Below are 20496 nucleotides of genomic sequence, written 5' to 3' on the forward strand. Positions count from 1 at the left end.
CCGGAGCGCCGACATGTGTGTGTCTTGCTGGCATTTCTGGACGGAGGAATTCAATCCGCCTACACGGAGTCCTTTCAACGCCCTCCGCCACCACACACACACGCGCACTCACACACACACTCGCGCAAACACACATCCTGCTTTTCCGACAGTATTCTCGAATTCATCGACTGAGCGTAGTTCGCTTAATTTTATCGCTGATTCAAGAGGCCGAAAAATATATGCACGACATGTTCACAGCATTTCTGAGGGCTTTTCACCCATGTGGCTACCATGGTTGGCTTGATCTCTTACAGAGTGCCCACTGCTCCCCACTGAAAGCCTCATCTTCAAAGATTCCATGTGATGGGAGAACACATTTACAATAGCATGCAGATGTTCTGCTTTAATGTCTGAGCGGGGGGAGACAAAAGGACGAGAGCATACAGTTATGTCTATTTACGCGGAAAATGAAATGGGTTTCACGCACCCCTGGCTTCTGTGGAACGTACACTCGGCACAAATAACAGAAGCGGCACATGAGGTCTAAGTACAACGAGATAGAAACTGAAATTGTGTTGTAGCTGTTTTCGAACAGGAGCGACAACCTTGTAGTGTCTCATCAGCTTACCTTGGACAGGACGAAACGTCAGCGCAATCCTCCTCTTCACCCTGTTAAAAACAACACAGAGTTAGTCACTGCGTTCATAGAAGAAACGTGCAGTAGAGGATTTGAGTGTTTCAGCAGAAGATTCAGCAGTCGGTAAAGATACAGGGGGGGATTCAGTTTTTTCCAAAGTGACTATCCCTTTGCCTTTTAGACATCTGCCACATCTGTCTCGTCACGGGCAGCAACCCCCGTTTTTAAAAAGTGAAGCCGCTGTGGAAGTGCATCAAACTTTCTTTCTAACGGCCATCAGGGGGCGACACCTCTGTCTGAAAGAAAATGATCCTACCTCCCACTCGATGTATTTTAACATTGTGAACATGAGGTCTTAGTCGCTAGTTTCAGTTCTTCTTCAATACAGCACGATGTTCATTTAGTAAACAATATGGCGAAGGCCCAAAACCAAGATGGCCCAAATGCTGAACTTTGAGGCCACAAAACCGCAGTCGACACACCAAAGTGTTCGACGTCCCATTCTTATACACGGTCTGTGGTCTGACTCCCGTTAAGAAAGCTCATCTATGCCGATACAAGCAACCGACATATCCACCCCTATCTTTTCAGCATTCTTCAAAAAACATTCAGTAATAAACTTTAATTGGTTTGAATTTGTGTTTCTAAAGAGATAACATCCTGCTTAGAAAAATGAAAAGGCAATAATCTCCTAAAGTTCTCCCCACACCTGCATCTCCAGCCTCATCCTCTCAGCAATATGTCTTCAATTAACTGTCTCTCTCCCACCATCGAAACATATCATGCAGCCCAGTGCAGCCCTATCTACTCTGTGCATTGGTTTCACCATCGCTTCTTCTCCTCCATCTGGTTTCACTTCTCTCCACCTGGCCATCTGTCTGCAGCCAGGGACAGGTGAGCTTATTCCACGCTTCTTCACACGCCGTCTTCGACACACAGTCATGGGTTCACGCACAAAACCTCACTTGCTCCGCTTCATGGTAAGTTAGCGTGCCACGGACATCATCCAAATCTGCTGTGCTGTAAAACGGCTGTTACCACGGCCACGTCACGCTCCTGATGAAGTGGTCTAGTGGCGCTCATAAAAGCTGCACAATAAAGAATCCAGTGCTGGAGAATAGAATAGGAGAGGTCCAACTGAATGACATTAAAATGTTCAGTGTGATTGAGTCAACTTTTACGATGACTTGAACGCAACAGGACAACAAAGGACAAGATAAAGGTTTCACTTTCACACAGCTCAAAATGTCCAGATGAATATTTGTTGTCCAAATTATAGGGAACCAACAGTCAGCACTGCTATAGTATCGTGTTTCCTTAGAACATCACTAACCAACAAACCAACAAAAACAGAAGTATACAGCATCTGGTAAGTGGGGAGCAGACAAAAGGACTTCTTCTCAACTGACAGTTATATTATGTGTAGAAGTTATGATTCCCTGGATGCGTTTGGAAGAGAAAACCTTCCGCTGGAGATCTAAAGGTTTCGGTCGAAAGCCAACCGGGTAACGATTATGTACTCTGGGCCTAAACTGTGATGATCAGCGCCGCAGCAGACCACTCACCCCGATGCATTAACTACAGCGATAGCATTAAAAGCCAGAAAGCTTGTAAATAGTTGTTCTTAATAAAGATGAGAGGAAAACACATGGTATGGCCTCCTCGTGTAAATCCTGTTCTAATCAGGGCAATCAATTGCTTGGTTTAGGCCAGGATTCCCTACTGCACGGGTACAAAAGGGCTTTTTAGCACCGGTTTCCTTCGTGCTGCGTCCCATGTGGTTACAGTTCTGTAAAAATAGTTTGGTGACTTGCATAATATCGTGTCTCCTTACATCTTCCATCAGAGATAAATCGGACCTCAGTATGTTAGATATTTTGCTTGTTTTTATATTTTGTTCTTGTGCAGCCCATCTCAGTTTCTCAAGAGGCATCAGTGGCTGAAAGGCTATGTATGGAAGAGAGAGAGAGAGAGGGAGAGAGAGAGAGAGAGAGAGAGAGAGAGAGAGAAACCAGCAGCATAGCAGAACGTGCTATCACATGAAACATGGCCTTTAAGACTCTCCCTCTCCTGGTTCCTTCCTCCTCGGTTTGCTTCTCTCCTCGCCTCGGTCTCTCTTGGTCTTTCTGTGTCTTTGCCTTCTCAACTCTGTGCCTCTGCCTCCTCCAGACCTTGACACCAGCTGTACTTTTCCAATTCAGCAGTTCCTTAACTCTCCAGATGACACTACGGGATTTCACAGCAGCTCGGAGCACACAAATCAGAACAACAACACGAAACAAAAAAAGCAAACCAAAAGAATAAAAATACCCTGAACAGAAAACCAAGCAAATCAGCAAAAAAAACAAATCCCACACGCAGGCCTCGGTGCAGTTCCAGATAGGGAGCGGGACAGTGTTAGCAGACCAGGATAAAATTATTTATGTGGAGACTGGAGAGTGAGAGAAAGACCAGAAGTGAATAATGGGAGGGAACTAAATATACAGTAGCTACTACAGAGAGAGGGATTCACTTAGATGAGATGTGGATGCGAACAGTGAGAGGTAATTACACACTCAGCATGTGTCTTCTCAACACCCCCGTAGCGGCCGATCACCCTAAATCCTGTGCCGAAGTTATCCAAACTCCATACTTATCATTACTTTTCATTAATATTCAATCATAACACTATAACAGCCCAGCATGAACTTTCTCTTGGTATTCCTTGTATAATCTTAAAGTCATGGCTGTATGCCACATCTTGATTCAGGCAACCCTTACAACTAAAGAACTGTTCCCCTCAATGACGTTCTGAGGGAAACACATTTTCTTTGAACCGTTTCAAACAAGTGGGTGACGAATAGTAATAATTACGATGAAATTGAAAAAAGATAGATCAACCAATATTATCGACCGATATTACACAGATAGAATTGTATTCAACTAATTCCGTTCAAAACACACTTTTCTAGCAAGTGCTTGTCTCTTATAAATCGACTTGTCACATTTCACCTGCATTGCACTGCCGGTGCATTTGTAGCAGAGGTATGTCGCCTCTGTTCCACGTCTTCTGATCCTTAAACAACTATTGTTAAACCACCCAACCCAGAGGACATTTAAGGGTTCAAGATCCGTGATTGGGAGCATTTCTATTGCCTTTCCACGGCTCTCGACATGATGAGGGCGATCCTTCAATTTTAAATGTCGTTGTCTTGTATCTAACACTGGATTACCTTTGTATCCATTGTACACCCCAAGCACATATACTGTGTCATTTCACCGCGTAACATGATGCAAATTAAAGGATCTTTTCCCCCTATAAATTTCTATGTCCCACTGTTTTTGTTATGAAGCTCTCTGAGTCAGTGACAGACGTTGCAGTTTACCACGACTACTAGCATCCCATAATGCACTTTACAAACAGATGTCATTGAGATTAGTTTGCAGGGATAAAGGATTGCAGCTGGGATTTAATTCATTTCTTTGTTTCTTGGGAGTCTTTTCTGTCATTTCACCGCGTAACAAGCTTTTTAGGAATATGGCCAAATTGCACTCTTCACTTTCCTTCATCATCACCCACGTTGCAACTTATTTATTTCGTCCACCTCACACAGCTACACACGCCTTTGTTTAAGGTCTGACCGAAAAAAGGTTTCCAACACAGACATTCACCTGCAAATGTGATTTCTTTCTCAAGCAATCCCACATTTACTTCTACAACCTCGGACAGCCAAAGGGATGACAGCACTTTGGCATTTAAAAACATCCCCTTTGCACAAAACAAACTAAAAATAAAGACGGAAAATTAAAAGGTTACCACGTCAGAGGTACACCTATAAATCAGTGGGCTGAAAGGAGTCATAGGAGCCACTGAAGTGCACATTGCACAAAATCCAATGAGAATCCAGCCAGCAGCCTCCCAATACTCCCCTTCTTCTCTGTTTCCCTGCCTGTTCTATTAAGGCCAGGGCTATTCTTAGCAAGCAAGGGTATCGGGTTAAGAAGATGATGGCTGAAAGATTATGGAGAGACTGAGAATTTAACTGAGGGCATAGGGACGGGTAAACCGGCTGACAGCAGGTCGACTTGCACGTTTACTCAGAGAATGTGTTCACCAGTCGAGTAAAAAAACACAGCACAGCAGAGATCTAATGGAGGCGAGGAAGTCTCCGATTAATAATGAATGACTTATTCTTTTGTAAAAGTGCAGTTTTGCTTGAACGTCTCCTTGTTGCTGACACCTAAAAGAGAAACAGTGAGGACAAAGTAAAAGAGGAAGCAGGTAAAACCAAGGAAAAAGAAGTAACTGTCGTCTAAAGGCAGCGCGCTATCCGTCCCGTCCTCACCCCGTTCTGTTGATCCAGATGGTATTTCAAGCTAGACAGCCTCACAAGTTCAAAAGAGGGTATAAAAAGGTAGTAAAAAGGGTGAAAACACTGAAAGAAAAGGAAACGTAACAGTGAGAACAAGACGCATGAGGAGTGTCAGAGGTTAAGAGAGGAACGCGGAGGCACAGAGTTCAGACTGTAAGCCTCATGATCTGCTTCATAACTGTCATCTGACATCACTGCAGCAGATGCTTTATCTCGGATCCTGTCCTAATGTCTCTGTCATACTGTAATGTAATGAAAACAGACAGGACAAAGGGGTAACGGACAGAGAGGGTTTAGTTCGGCCCACACCATGAAGATGGGGTGAGAGTGAGGAAGAAAAGAAGGGTTGTAATTGGATGTGTATGCGTGTGCATTATGTGTGAGTACGCAGCCGCTCTTTACCAAGCTTTTAAAAGTGACACTCGTGTAAATGTCGGTAAAGCGCATACATAATGTGTTGACATTTTTAAAAGGGTCCCCTTGCTCACGGTGTTACAACCTGTGCTCTGATTGCCTCGCCGAGCTGGCTGAGAGGCGGGACGGGCGACGTTTTGAAGTGACGGTACGCACGTTCTCCAATTGGCAATTGGTAAAGCACGACTACAGACAGACATACGTAGGCAGTGGCAACATTCAGAGCCGTGATGTTCATGCAGAGCAGGACGTACGGGTTCAGAGGTCCCGTCATGCAGGATCACACCATCGAAATAACGGCATGTTATGTACAACCTCGTGACGTATGTGTGGGAGTGTGTGAGAGAGACGTGTGAAAAGCCTAATTTGGCAACACGTTTTTCGGAAGGCTGAGCTGTGCTTCATTAAAAAAAATATAGAATATTTTGTTTTTACATCTATGTCGTCAAGTTAGACAGTGACACATTGCTTTACACATCACACTGACTTCATTTACGACGTGGCTTCTTTAGTCTGTGTCTTGTCGGGCTTAACTGTGTCCTCGTGTCCAAAGGTCCAGCCAAAGAGAGCCCCCTGTATGCTGCAGGCCGGGTGTTTGGTCAGAACCAACTCTACAGGAGCCACGGGGGAGCTCAACACTTAAATATTCAGCATGACTTTTGTTTGTTTTAAAAGAATACGTCAAATAAGTCATATTTTAGTTTAGTTTATGTAATGTGTTGCATGTTCCCCTCAACCCTGCTTTGTGTCATTTTCTAATGTGTCCCCTTTTGTTTATTTGTAACTTGTAGCTCAACATCTGCTGTGGACCTCAGCTTTATAGATTCATATCTCCAAAAAGCTAAATTACTTTGGGCTAGAGGTCAACTCTGGTCATGCTCAAGTTAAAGTGCTTTGCTATTCATTGATTTTCAAGTTTGAGTAAATAAAACCCTTCTTTTTCAATGTGTCTTGCTTGGATTCACACACAGACCGAACTAAGAGGCTTTACAGAAGCAGCCCAGAATGACCCCATGTAAAGAGGTCGGTAATGGGGGGGGAGGGGGTCAACAGTTGGTCAAGGCCTTTACCCAATCAATTCAGTCTCACATAAGATGTACAACAAACACACATATGTACACTATGCAGACACTTGAATTGTAGTTGTTATAATGGAGACACGAACAGAACAAGAACAGAAAGTGCGTTGTTCTACGCTGGAAGAAAGACTGATATTGTAACTTAGTACTAGAATATCATGCAATGAGAACAACCTTTAATTTCACACCAGCACAGGAAAGACAATTGGGTTATTGCTCATTATTTGCAATTCCCCAAACGCGCCTTTTGTTCACAACTGAGTGGCATTAAAACAATCTAATCTTGAGCTTAAACTGTGTTTAAATTATACTGACAGGCAAAAAAAGAAAATAGCACAGCGGGAAGAGGTGAACGTTTGATGTCAGCTCTTAAAACAGTATTTTGGGTTGATTCTGAGTAATAATTGCATGTTGAATATGAGAGTAAGTCAAAGTTGGGCTTTATAAACCATGAGCCACCAGTATTTAATCCCCGCGAGGAAGAACGTGTTTGGAAAAAAAAACTGCCGGAGTGATGCAAAAAATAAAATATGCCAACCAAACTTCATCCCTAACTCTGAAAGAGTTCATTTAATGTCAGCATTCGACAGATCAGACGTAGAATCAGGAAGCTATTCTCATGCCTGGAGTGTCAGGGGGAAAATATATAAATAAATATATATCTAAATGTCAAGGCAGGAGGCTGTTGATGCTTTTCACTAGAACATATTCATGGTATATTCTATTTTACACTGTAACATTATGTTTCTGTCAGAATCATGAACCGTGCTCTGCATAAATCAGATGCTTCAAAATGAGAAAATACAACACAGTCTCTTCAAAAAGGGTTTAATCTATTATTGACTATTCTGGCTCAAATATAATGATCGTATAAGGCTTCTTTTTTTGCAATGGCCTGATATATATACGGATGAGGTATTTCTATTAGCCACATTTCTGTTTGAGCAAATCAAGTGTGGAAAACTAAATGCAGAAGTCAAAAGTGATTTAAAAAAAAAGGTTTCATCGTAAAAGCTGAGAGAGAGAGAGAGACAAACACAGAATAGCAAATAAAGAAAGAATAATAATGAACCCTCAAGGCAGGGAGAAGGACAGAGAGTGGAGAGTGAAAGCCCAGAGGGGTGCTCAGGAGATACTCACTCCTCTCATTATTGCATGCGTCCACCTCTGCACCGCAAGATGTAAATACAGTGAAAGCAGAAGGGAGGCAAGAATGGGGAGGGAAAAGATTAAAAAGTAACAGATATGGTTCTCTCCTAAGGCAGATTGATAACAACTGTCTGACTGGGTTTCAGATGGAAATGCAATGGCGGGAGGGTGAAAGGGAAGGAGGGATACAAGGTAAATGAAACTAAAAGGCTTCATCTAATAGATGGAGGAAGAGGGCAGCTGACAGGTTGACAAAGATGGTCATATTTGGTGGGAGATGGAGACAGAGAAGGGGGAGGTACCGGGAGGGCTCAGAAGAGCTAAATGTGTTTAGCGTGTGGGAGATGGAGCAAGGAGGAACACTGACACCGTTTGACCAAGATTGTTTAATAGTTAATGGGAAGGACTAAGAATGTGGATGTTGAAGTGATTGACATTAACATTTGCATTATGGGAAATACAGGGGGGGGGGGGGGGGATTTAAAAGAACTAAACAGCCCTAAACCAGGGCTACTTTCAACTACATTTGACTGGCCATTCAACAAAATAAAACAACAACAAATCTTAATTTGCTCAGTATGGTCTGGCATCGGTACAGGGGTACTTTGAAGGTGCGTAGACCTAATGCAGATGATCAGCCTTTTAACCAGCTGCTACATGATCGAGAACTGGTCCCATTATCTAAAATGTCAACGTGCTTCTACCCATTCCTACGAAATTGCAATTCGGCCTTGGTTGTTTGCTTCTTGTTTTTGGGGTGATTGCATCATTACAATCTTTTGATCTGAGACACATAGCTCAAGAGCTTGTTCTTAACAGTTGGCAGCTCAGAGATGTAAATCAACACCTAACTGAATCCTCATCATCACCTAAACGCTCCCTAGATTTCACTGATTGGCTCAGATTTCAGCGGTGTGCCTCAGGGGACTGTCAGTGAATCACTGACTTCATATGATTTAAGATGGTCTTGCGAGGCTAAAGGACTGAGGGCTGCACCTTGGCAGGCGAAAGAGTGACAGATAAAGTGACTGGCAGGTTGAAAAAAAGGTTGTCATCTCCGCTGTGAATAAATAACTGTGTGAAGGTGAGGCGTGAAAGGATTAAAAAGTGAAGGAGAGGTAGTGAGAAAGACGTTGAGAAATGAGTGAGGAGGTCTGGGAAACGTCAAAGAGGAGAGTGAGGATGGGAGTTCAAAAGATTGTATTGATACCAATGCCATATTCGGTTCTGTTTATATAAATGTTTTCGGTGCATTCTCGGGAACTGGGGCGGGCCTCACAACTGTCAGAAAAACATGCCGGCATCGATAAAAGGAATAACCTCGGAGGCATGCAATTTCCAGTTGGATTGGACAGTTTGGAAGTGGCTCTAGAGCTGGGGTATATCTACTAAATAAAACATCATAAATTAAGATATCATGATACACAATAATTTCAACTAAATTGATAATAACATGCACACACTAACTCAAAGTTCTCTGAAAAATCGGATTACTAAAGTTCTTAAAACTAAAGTGCATTTTCGTACTTTGCAAGTACTGAATTCAAGAGTCTACAAAACCATTACGTTATTTCATAGAGACTATTTTTGTATTGAATTGAAAACCTGCTTCATACTGATATGTGTCATTATCTGGGCGCGGCCAAATAATGACACATATCAGTATGAAGCATCGAGAATGGAACAGATTCCCATCCCCAACTAAGAGGGGGGTCAGCGATATGGGGAAAACAAGAAATGGAAATGTAGACATGCAAGAAAAGCTGGTGGAAAGGAGGAAAAGAAAAGTGTGTCAGATGTTGGCTTAGAGGGAATCAGTAGGATGGCAAGCGCTGTCAAAGTTGGCCAAAGATGGGACAGATTGATCGCAAGGCCAAGTGGATGAATACCAAGAAACGGGGGGGGGGGGGGGTAGAGAAAAGGAGCAAAACTGGACCAAACTGGGCTTTAAATGCCTTTCAAAAAGGAGGGATGGAGGGAGCAAATCGCCAGATAGAGCCAGGGGAGGGAGGGAGGGCAGAGACCAAGAGACAGAAAATGGTGTGAAATTGACATGAAAATGAGGCGATGCTTGGGGAGAAGCCAGCGCGCTGTGACACCTGAGGTTTGTGAGGGTTTAGGGTAGGGGTTGGCTCAGCACGATAAGATAACTGCCACCTTATCTGTGGTCGTCAGACTGCTTACCCACAAACACACAGACAAATAACACACGTGCTGCTCGCAGACTCACACACACACACACACACACGCACACACACACACACTTTCCCTTGGTCCAGGGAAAGGGGACGTGGACAGAACGCTATTAGAAGATTGGCAGACAGGTGTTTGGGGCTGTGATTGGAGCTGATTCCGATGTCGGTGTGGTTTGTGTGAAGCGTCCGTGTTGTGGTGTTGTGCTCATATGTGTGTGTGTGTGTGTGTGTGTATTGTACAGGTGAGAAGGGAACCTAAGTGCAAACGAGCGAGGGTCCGGGAATTAATCGGGTTTGGTTTAAAATGATGGTTGAAACCAAAGTTGTTTAGATGTGTACAAGTGCTTGTCAAGATGTATTCTTGCTCTACATGCTGAGGGCTTTCTTTGTGTGTCTTTCTGTCTCGAGTACAACAGAACCCTTTTAACTATGAACTGAATTTTTCCCTCACACAAGGGCTTCGCTTTTTGCCGGGGCTCCTCGTTCACCCGGGTGAGCTGCATGGAGGTGGAGCCGCCCCAGACTTTGGGATGAATCACACTCAATGAATGACGTTAAGTCCTTTTCAATTACCATTAAATAATACCGTCACCACAAAAAGAAAAAGAAAAAGAAATAATACCGCGATATAAATTCCATGTTCGTGTTCGCCCACTTCAATGTCATGAGTGAAAGGATCCACTTTGCAATGTACGAGCGAGATGTCTTAGTGTCATGTCGATCATTCAAGGCGTTTGCTTTTTGTTGGCTGCGTATCGCAAAGTCCACGCAATACACGTTAGTCACACACCGCCTCTCACCGTGGCTGGTACGCAATCAATGTTTCAACGGTGGCAGGCAGATAGGGCTGGAGGGGAGTAGCAGAAGTAAAAGCTCAGACGATTTGAGGCATAAAATGGAGTGAGATAAATTGAGAAATAAAAGGGCGAGAAGACGTAAAAGAGCAAGAACATTATGACAGAATCAAAGATGTGTGAAAAAGGGCTGGTGACGTGCCATTTTTGTGTTATTGATCGATCCCATTATACGCTGCACGTAAACGAGACATGGACATACTCAAGAAGCACTGGCGAAGAAAGACTTCACAATTCCACTAAGTTGAACGACTTTTTTTGGGACTTTGCCAATTTTGCCGGCCTGGGTGTCAGAACGGAGTCCCTCAACACTGCGACCAAATAATTAAACAAATGATGTACCCCCCCCCCCCCCAATCCCATCCACGAAGGAGATCAGTCCCGTTTAGATCCCTATCATAAAACAAATCAAAATCATGATCCACCATCATTACTTTGGCAGAGAGTCTGGGTAAGAGATTGGATTTTTTATACCGTGATTGCTTTGACGTGAAGGCTGTAAGAGCCAGTCTAACGATTCAACGCTCATCTCCAGCCGTAAATGTTAATTAACAACCTCGGCTGCTGGACATTCATTTCCTGCTGTAGCCGAAAGGGAGGGCCCATCAAAAAAAAAAGAGTTGCGTGTGCATGGGTGTGTCATGTGGGTGTGTCATCGCTGCATACATGGTCTACATGTGTGGTTGTGAGGGGGGGGTGAGCGTCTGTCCGTGTGTGTGTGTGCGCGCGCAGCATCATGCGTGACAATGTGTGAACGTCTGCGTGTTCCCAAGGACACGCGGTGATGAAAACTGTCCCAAAGGCTCTTCTGTCCTTTTATAATACGGCAATAAGCCATCAGCGGAAACCATAACTAGCTAGTCACACCGTGACAACATAATAAAGCTATACAGGGACAAAGTCAGGTAAAAGTCACACACCGAAGCCACAAATTAGAGGTGTGCACACACTCTACGTCGGGAAAGAGGCGCGCTGAGACATCACATCAATAAACCTTGGACCGCTTTCACTTTATATACACTTAGATCCACTGTATACACTTTCGTTTTTTCATTTTCTTTATTATTTAAATTCTAAATGTAATCCTGCCCTGCTATTTTATTGTATAGTATATATTATAAACATGTTTGCTGCTGCTTCAAACAAATTTCCCCCTGGGGATGAATAAAGTATCTATCTATCTATCTATCTATCTATCTATCTATCTATCTATCTATCTATATCTATCTATCAAAGGACGCAGGAAAAGTATCCCATTGCAGCTCTCTGACATTGTGATGCTGCTGCACACGACCACATTGAGAGCAAGGCTACATACACTGTGATATCATAATACTGCATACATGACCATAGTTATGGTACGATTAAGTACATTGCAAAGTGAAGGTTTCACAGTGACAAAAGTCATCCTGTGTAAGATCTACAAATAGTTTTGCAAATGATATTATGATAGCAGTACGTTTTGAGATTAGTCTGTTGACAGAAAAGGAATGGATAAAAAGCACAAGGCCCACCGGTCTGTCCCGTCCATGTGTTCAAGTTCTACTTGGTACTGGGTTATTTCGCGGTCGATGTCGGTAAAGAGTGCCGATACCTAGCCCTATTACTCACATATTAGTGTGAAAGTTATCATACAGTTATTATTTCTGTCCCTGCATGGCTAATGGCAGAATTATCATTGTGGGCAAAAAAACAATTAAAGCGTTTCTTGTAATAGTCGTACCGTTCATGTTACCACCTGCTAGTGTCATTTTTATTTGTATTTGTTTTGAGTCATGTTGTTTGATTAAGCTGGCTAATTAATAAAGATAAAACCCGAACAATGATCCGATGCGGGTGTTAGCCCTCGCTGTGGAAAACAGAGCTAAGGGAGGCTAGCCATAACTCTGGGTTTCCATCTCACTGTGGACGCCTCCCATCCTCCTCTCCCCTCTCCCCCGTACCCCATCCATCAATCCATTTATCCGTGCTGCCTCATCTTCACGTCCGTCCCTCTCCCTCTCTTTCTCCTCTTATCTGTATTGAAGGACTCCACCATTTCAGGCCCGGTGTAGTATTCTGACCATGAATATGTTTTACAGGCGAACCCCGCCTACCCTCCTCATCCTCCTCTTCACCCTCCCCCTCCCTTCCCCAAACAGATAGGAGAAAATCCCTCATGTTGGAGTCAAGGTTCAGTGGTTTCTAATTATGTGTTCACTGTAGGAGCCCGGCCAGAATATTTCATACGGACCCATAGGAGAGATAGGAGGGAAGGGAACGAGGGAGGGAAAGACGGAGAAGCCGGAAAGAGATAGAGAAGCAAACAGAGAGTGGATGAAGAGATGCGAACAGGATACATAACGAAAGAAAGAAAGGGTTTGTGTAAAAGTAGTGTGTGGAATCAGGGACATTTTCCAGATTAAATCAAATGTACGTCTTACATTGTTCACAAACATGTTTTCCATTCGGTTGTTGTTATCTTGGTTTTTAAGCTGGAGGTAATTGTAACCGATGCTACCATGAGGGGAGGTGTCACTAGCCCCTAAGCCTTTAAAAACACCACATTTGTGTGCTGCACTGCATTGTCATGTGCTGATCATCAATGTGTTCCTGCTCTTGCAAACATCTCCCCCTGACAACCGTGGCTCAATTGCCACATGACAACAGAGTCACAGAGCAGCTTTTTGTTTTGTTTTGCCTTTGCACCATTGACTCCTGCCTCATAGCTGTCTGCGAACCATTATTGTTTTGTAGATCCCAACACCAGAGAAGAGTTAAATTAAAGTGCATGTTGCCACACAAGCTAATGCAACACAATTGCGGGTCAACACAGTAAACACTCTGAACACGGCGTGCTATTGGTCAGTGGCACAAATTCGCAGGTCAACGTTCACAAGTTGAACTTGCGCACGTCGTCCCGCCCAGACTTTGCCTTTTGGTCATTATATGATAATTAGGACCACTTCTTGCCAGTACAGTCAAATGCACCACACACACACACACACACACACACACACACACACACACACACACACACACAGTCTTGTCAGGGCTCTTAAATGACTGGTGTCATTAATGTTGGTGTGCGGTTGCCAGATGTAATATTTCCTGTGGTCATTAGACCATCTGGTGGTCTGACTCCTCTCATGTGTCTGTCTCTCTCTCTCTCTTCTCTCTATGCCTGTCTGCCTCATTGTGCGGCTCAGTCCATGCTTCTCTATTTCTCTGCGTATTAGTCTCAGTGAATCTCCATCTTTCCTGTTTTTTTGTTTTTTTTTCCCCCACTCACTCTCATCCTCTTGCCACTCCTCACAGCCTGTTGCCCGTGGCCAACTCATCCATCTCTCTGTAATGGAAACCCATTGATGTATGCAGCCATTTTAGTGCTCCAATATGTTAATTGGAGATATCTGGAGCCTCATTTATGCAGGGGTCAACATCCCTCTAAATTAAAGCTTCATCGCTGCTGTAATTATCACAAAAGGGTTTCATCCAAATACTCAGGATTGCACAAATGCTGCAAAGATGTCCTTGCATTAACCGTTCGTAAACTAAAGCTGGATGAAAAAAAAATGTCTCAAAAGTAATTGCTTTCCGTCTTAAAGCCTATGGAAGCATGTGCAGGTGTTGTGATGCACATGGCAGCTTTGAGTGTGCTCGCCGTGGTTACAGTCTGTGCGCTCTTTGATGGGATCGTGATTGCGTAGCGGATCCGATCAGCCAGACAACCCACATGCAGAGGTGACCCGGCTCGCGTTGAGTTCGGAGCGAGTGAGGAGCGCATGCGGGCGCAATCTGGTCAATTCATCGAAACATAGGACTCGCATCATCTCTGGCCCACGCGTGAGGAAAGCAAATAAGGGACGAGAGGAGGAAAACCAGGACTGGAGCACCGCTGAGACCTAATTTCTGAGCCATGTTTTAAAAAATGTCCAGATTATTTCAGCTTCAAAATAACAAAATAACATTCTTTGTCAAGAATGGATAGGAAATTAAATGTGTTTATCGCCTAATTAGCGTAGCTTATTTAGCTATTTTTCTCCTATAAAACAAGGCTTCTAATACTGCAGGCAGGACGAATGAGCAGCAAAATATAACAGGGGATTTTATTGTGAAGAATTTATAGCAAATAAAATGTGTTTATCTACTGTTTTACAGCTGCTCCTTTGACCACGAAATGTATTCACAAACTATCCGATGAGGCAGGTTGCATTGAAGCGGCGAGCGCGGACACACATGCAGGCGGACCTGTGTTGGATTAAAGCTCACCTTCCGACACAATCACAAAAGAAGTTAAAGTTACATCATCCATTAGCACTGGTTAGCACATAGGCAAGGTATTAATATGATAAGAACAGAGGAATAATAGTGGAGCATTAACATTCTCCTCATGTCTCGAATGACATTTCAAAAATGCCACTGATGTCTGCTTAAGTGACATCCGTTACATATTCATTCACCTTTGCTTAGAGCTAAGGCGAGCGATCACAATAACATATGCATGTAACGGTGCTTTCAACTTAATCGTCCCCGGGAGATATTTAATGTACAGTTCCATGATTAGCTGAGGTCGAAAAACACGAAAAAAACAACTCCTATTTGAAGAGAAATCGTCCAGCTATGTCGTAGCAACATGGGAGCTGAGTCCATACAGACTGCAAACCCACATTACACGTATGAATACACGCACACACACACACACACACACACACACACACACACACAATACTGCATACATAGCTTAAAAAGGTGTGCGCTGGCTTTATCTCTATCCTTACGGGAATCAATAAGATGCAACAAAAAAAAAAAACATTCTTTCACAGGGTTTCTCTGCATCTCCATTAGAGGTGCAACGATTGATCGGCTGACGATCGAGATCTGCCGGTTTTAAGCTGATCGGCAATGACCGGTGACCGGCCAATCGGTTCCAAAACTATTTTGCCGGTTACATTTACAAACATGTGTTCTTCCGACGCATAGTGGTACAGACAGTAACGTCACAGCCAAACACAAACACACACACACAACATGTCCATGGTGAGGAAGCGCTTCACATCATATATCTGCTATTTTCTGCAGAAAATACCGGCCGTATGACTCTCTCTCTGTCCGTCTCTGCTCACCTGTCTACCTGCGTCCCACAGCATGCGTGAAGCCCAGACCTGAGTTTCCTTAGTTTCAAATTGCTGATGGCTGCCGGCCTCCTTCGCTCATTGCCTTTTTGCATCATTGTAATAATATTATTATCTTAAAAGTCTAAATTTAAGGATGTAGAATGTTCTGGATGAAGGATTTTTATTTTCTTTGAGGTGATATCTGTCACATTGTGTTTCTTTGTTCCCCCGAGGTTATAGAGCGTGCTGAGTTTGGATTCTATGTTTAACTGAGATAATTGTCTGCTGGCATTGCCTCTGAGTTTGAATTCACTCTTTGAACTGTCGTGTTCTTGAACCATCTCACGGTCAAACCCGAAAGCCCACGACGACACCTACTGACCTAGTCAAAAGGGCCAACAATAACTTTGGTAAAACAGCGTTACAGAGTGCTTTCACAATTGAGACACTTTAGTGTCGCCGCTTTTCTCCTAGGAGATGGCAGATTGCTCACACACTCAAATAAAGTGATGTCTATCCCACCCACTCAGGAGAAGAAAAAAAAAGATTGCACCATTACCATAGAAAGCCTCTATATGCGTAAATCTTTGCTACACTAGCATCAACGCAGAAGGCAATTTCGGACTGCGGGCAGGAAAATTGTTCTTTCCTTCTTCCTTTTATCGCCAAAATCTATAGCAGAGAAAAGGATGTGTAATCTCCATCCACAGAAACATGTCTGTCTGCTTCTGTTAGTCCCTCGGCTTTTTCTTGTTCTTATTTCCGTTACACAAGAAGGGCCACGGCAGTCTTCTCTTCAAACAGAAGATCGGATATTACTCTCACAGGCAACAAGCAGTAGATGCGGGCTGCCGTCATCAAAATATGTAAACTATGCACAATTTTGTCAAATAGTACACCATATACAAGGTTGTATTTCGTCTTTGCAGTGTACATTCAATCAAGACAGTCCAGCATCCACATGAGGCTATTTATACTCTGGTATACTGGATCTGTCGCTAGAGACTGCAGCTTCTATAAGATGAAAGCCATTCCTGCTCAATGATCACCGTCAATGGCTTAGTCAGTTGGCACTGCCAAGCCTTAACTTGCTTTTATGTAATCCATGGGGAAGTCAAATGAGCACAAAGGCTACTTTTTGGCAGCATCCTATGTGTTCCTGGCTTTAAACGCATCAACACAAGGGAACTCCGCTGAGGCCAATAAGGGTTAACTGCCTTGCTTACCGGCACCTCTGTGGTAAGAGGGCGAGGACGTATGAATATATAAGAAAGTCGGTCTCATTCAAACAAGGGCCAAGAGAAATATTTTCATCTTTATGTTGCAATAAATATTTTCCGTGCGATGCCTCGTGAAAATCAAGTGAAGACGTTTCATTGTATAATTAATGAAATGTTTTGTTTGTTAGACGGTGTGTTTTAAAAGGATTTCATAAGGATATGAGGGACTTGTCCTCAACAGGGGACGGTGTGATTCTTCAATTATTGTGGATACATGAATTATACATATCAATATGGAGTTATACTGTTTCCAAAAGAATAGAGCTTAATGCCACTGAGTCAATTTTTCAAATATTTACGGAGTCTTTCAGGGTTTAAACTTAGCCCTCGGAGGCTAATTACAGCACCATATATTCATATACCATAATATACATAACTAGTATTCATATCTAGGGTTTCATACTTTTGTGACTTGCAACAAGACAAGAATATCCAGTCCTTCTGCTCCTCTTAGAAGAAGACGCTCTGGACTCCCCAAAGTAAAACTGTCAGTGACTCGGCAGGTGGAGCACGGCTTTTAAAAGGGAATTAGAGGAGCGGATTTGATTGGCCATGATTGATGGACGCTGCAGATGTGTTTCCAGATGGGCCACAGGTGTATTGTGCTTAAATAATGAAAACAGTTCCCTGCATCAAACATGTAGGCCTTGTTCTTCGTCTAATGAGATTACGATGATAGCCAGGAGTCAAGAAACACGACCGATCTATTTCAACTCAACTTCACATACTACAGCATGGCACTGGAAGCTCCAAACCAGGCCCGATCCATGTTAATCGAGGCAAGCGGAAAGAGAGCTCAAAGCAGTGGCGTTTGCATCTCTAATGAGAAAGACTCTCAGCCGTTTCCTCGACCGCTTCATCCCCACGAGTTGGCTTTTCCTACCTCGAAAAGCCGTGACGCTAAATCCAGTTTAGACGTCCGTACGACAAGAGCGATGCTGAGTCAGAGCTCCCTCGACATGTTGGGGTACAATGTAGGCACAGTCTGTGTACGCTGCTGCAGGCGGGGACTACAGTGCTGTATTGTGGGAATTGTATTCTAATGGGAGTGTCACAGTCCCACGAGAATCCCTTATGCCTGTCTTTTGAGCATAAAGCTTTTCTAAAAGCCTCTTGCACATGAAAAACGATTGGCGGCGCTAAGTCAAGCACAGCCCGGAGCACAAAGTGGGAATCATTTTTAGAAGAAAATTGTTTTTATTCCAGTAATACTCATAATCCTCCCTGACTGGGGTTATCTGTACTGTGTGTGTGTGTGTGTGTGTGTGTGTGTACAACATTATATTTAAACAACACTATCGTGTACTGTACATTGAAAGGATATAGCTGAAGCCTTTGGTGCATTAGTTCAATAAGAACAATGTCAACCCACTGAAAGCAGAATGTGCTTAGCGTTTGTCGTATTTATTTGTATCTTACTGTTGATTTCAAAAGGTCTTTCCTAATGCAATTATGACCCATTTTTCTCCATTCTCTTCACCATCGCTCGTTGCACGAATGATTGTAAAATAACAGTGCCGATCCGAGACCGACTGGTCTCACAGTGATGCGCCAGTGAGATTGAAGCGGTTATGACACGATGCGGCTCGCGACACCTTTAAGGCAACGGAGATGGACATTGTTGTCAATTCCGTTGTGCCCAGTAAGCTTAACGCTCGGGGGAATTCTCAGGGAAATTAAGTCCCAGCTTGGGAACTCTGAATCAGCAGAATTCTTCCACCTCTGTGATGCTTTATATACTTTTATATCTGAACTACTGCACTGAAGATTCAGGATTATTTTAAACTAATTAACACCCCTCCAGCAAATCAGGGTGCAGTGCACACCGAGGTCACGATGCTATTCAGGAATCAACCCTGAGAGGATGTTCTTCACTGCGAATATGGTAGTAATGCGAGAAGCTGCAGTCATGTGGCATTCTGCAGCGTCAAAGTATAAAATCAATGACACAAAAAATGTTGGTCGCTATTGACCGTAACTTTAAAAATACTACAGTCTATACACAGCTTTTGCTAATGAAAAAACCCCAAAAACGTTGAAAAGTCCCGTATCCCAGTGACAACAACATTTCCTCATTCTGTATTTTAGTGGTTCACTCCCCAGCACACGCACACACACACACACACACACACACACACACACACACACACACACACACACACACACACACACACACACACACACACACACACAGGCTACATTTTCAGATTATTATAACATAATCGTGGCAGTTAATAGGCATTCTCATATTTCATTTAGGTTACTATGAAAGAAAAAAAAAAAGAAGCTAGTTTGAGGCCATATTACTTCTAAGTAGGCAATTAAAACAAATTACTTCTAGCAATGGAGAAATGTGTCTGCTTATGATAAGTACCATATGGACTTTTTTCCCCTACATTTCTGAGCTGCCAGTCAATGGATTCAAGCAATAGTAGAGGGTCATGATTTATACCACAGACACACACACACACATTGAAATGGAAATACCAATGCACCAATATTCCATAGCATACCACGCACATGCCCGAAAGGAAGCGTGAAAGTAGACGTGCGCGTGTGCATACACACACACACACACACCCACGCATTCACACAGACACACGCAACCCGTCAAGTCGAGCATAACCGAAGGGCTTCAACATGGATTTCACACTCGAGCTAAACCTCCTTAACTTTACTCAACAAAATGGACGCCTCGAGCCATGTCAGTTCCCCCACCGCCACTACAAACATTCGCTAAGCTCCGCAGACGCACATTCATCCCTCCGGTTAGCACATTGTTTCTGAAAGGTGTGAGGAATATTTTAATGTCATTTTATGGCATCGTGTATCTCGCTTTTAATAGATCCAGACAGGAAATTGGATGACATATTTTCACACGCTGCCTTCAGAGCCATACTGTTGACTGCACGGACTCACAGTGCCAACGGATCTTTTGTGTGTTGGAAGGTTTTGCTTATCTTATCTTATCAGCAGCACCGTAGTAAACCGGACTCTTGTCCAATAGAAATAGAAAAAAAACTACGCAAAGTGGGCCTTTGTGTGTATCAGGAGTCAATATAAAGAGTCCTAATTGACATACTGGAAGATGATACCCCGTCACAGATTGGTTGCAGCTCTAAAAACAGACGATTAAAGAAAAAGGGGGAAAAAAAAGCCATGAAATTCAAATAAAGCCAGCCAAAGTTCTTACTCCATTAACAAGACACTAAATCGTCTCCGACTGGGGGATTAAACATTGTTGGCTTACATGTCGCTCTGTTTTTTCCTTTCAGTTGTCTCTCACTCGCTCACACTGAACGCACAGGCAACCCGATACGTCCCAGACTCCGAGAGGCAGAATATGTGGGACCATATAATGTCCATGACCAATAATGCATCGGGGAATGTGTAGTGAGGAAATCGAGGAATTTGTCATGGGTGTTGGGGGGGAAACGTGTGGAAGGAAATTGACCGAC

At 43.3% G+C, this 20496-nt stretch overlaps 1 protein-coding gene across 1 annotated transcript in view; it reads right to left on the reverse strand.

Annotated features, from left to right (window-relative positions):
- Positions 1–20496, reverse strand: part of cntfr (ciliary neurotrophic factor receptor) — a 190161-nt gene that overhangs the window by 154978 nt on the left and 14687 nt on the right. Inside the window, exon 2 of the mRNA XM_034546966.1 lies at positions 611–651. The gene's annotated coding sequence lies outside the window, so the exon portion shown is untranslated. The remainder of the gene's footprint in view (positions 1–610; positions 652–20496) is intronic.

The sequence above is a fragment of the Cyclopterus lumpus genome, chromosome 12, assembly GCF_009769545.1.
Source record: "Cyclopterus lumpus isolate fCycLum1 chromosome 12, fCycLum1.pri, whole genome shotgun sequence".
Taxonomy (NCBI): Eukaryota; Metazoa; Chordata; class Actinopteri; order Perciformes; family Cyclopteridae; genus Cyclopterus; species Cyclopterus lumpus.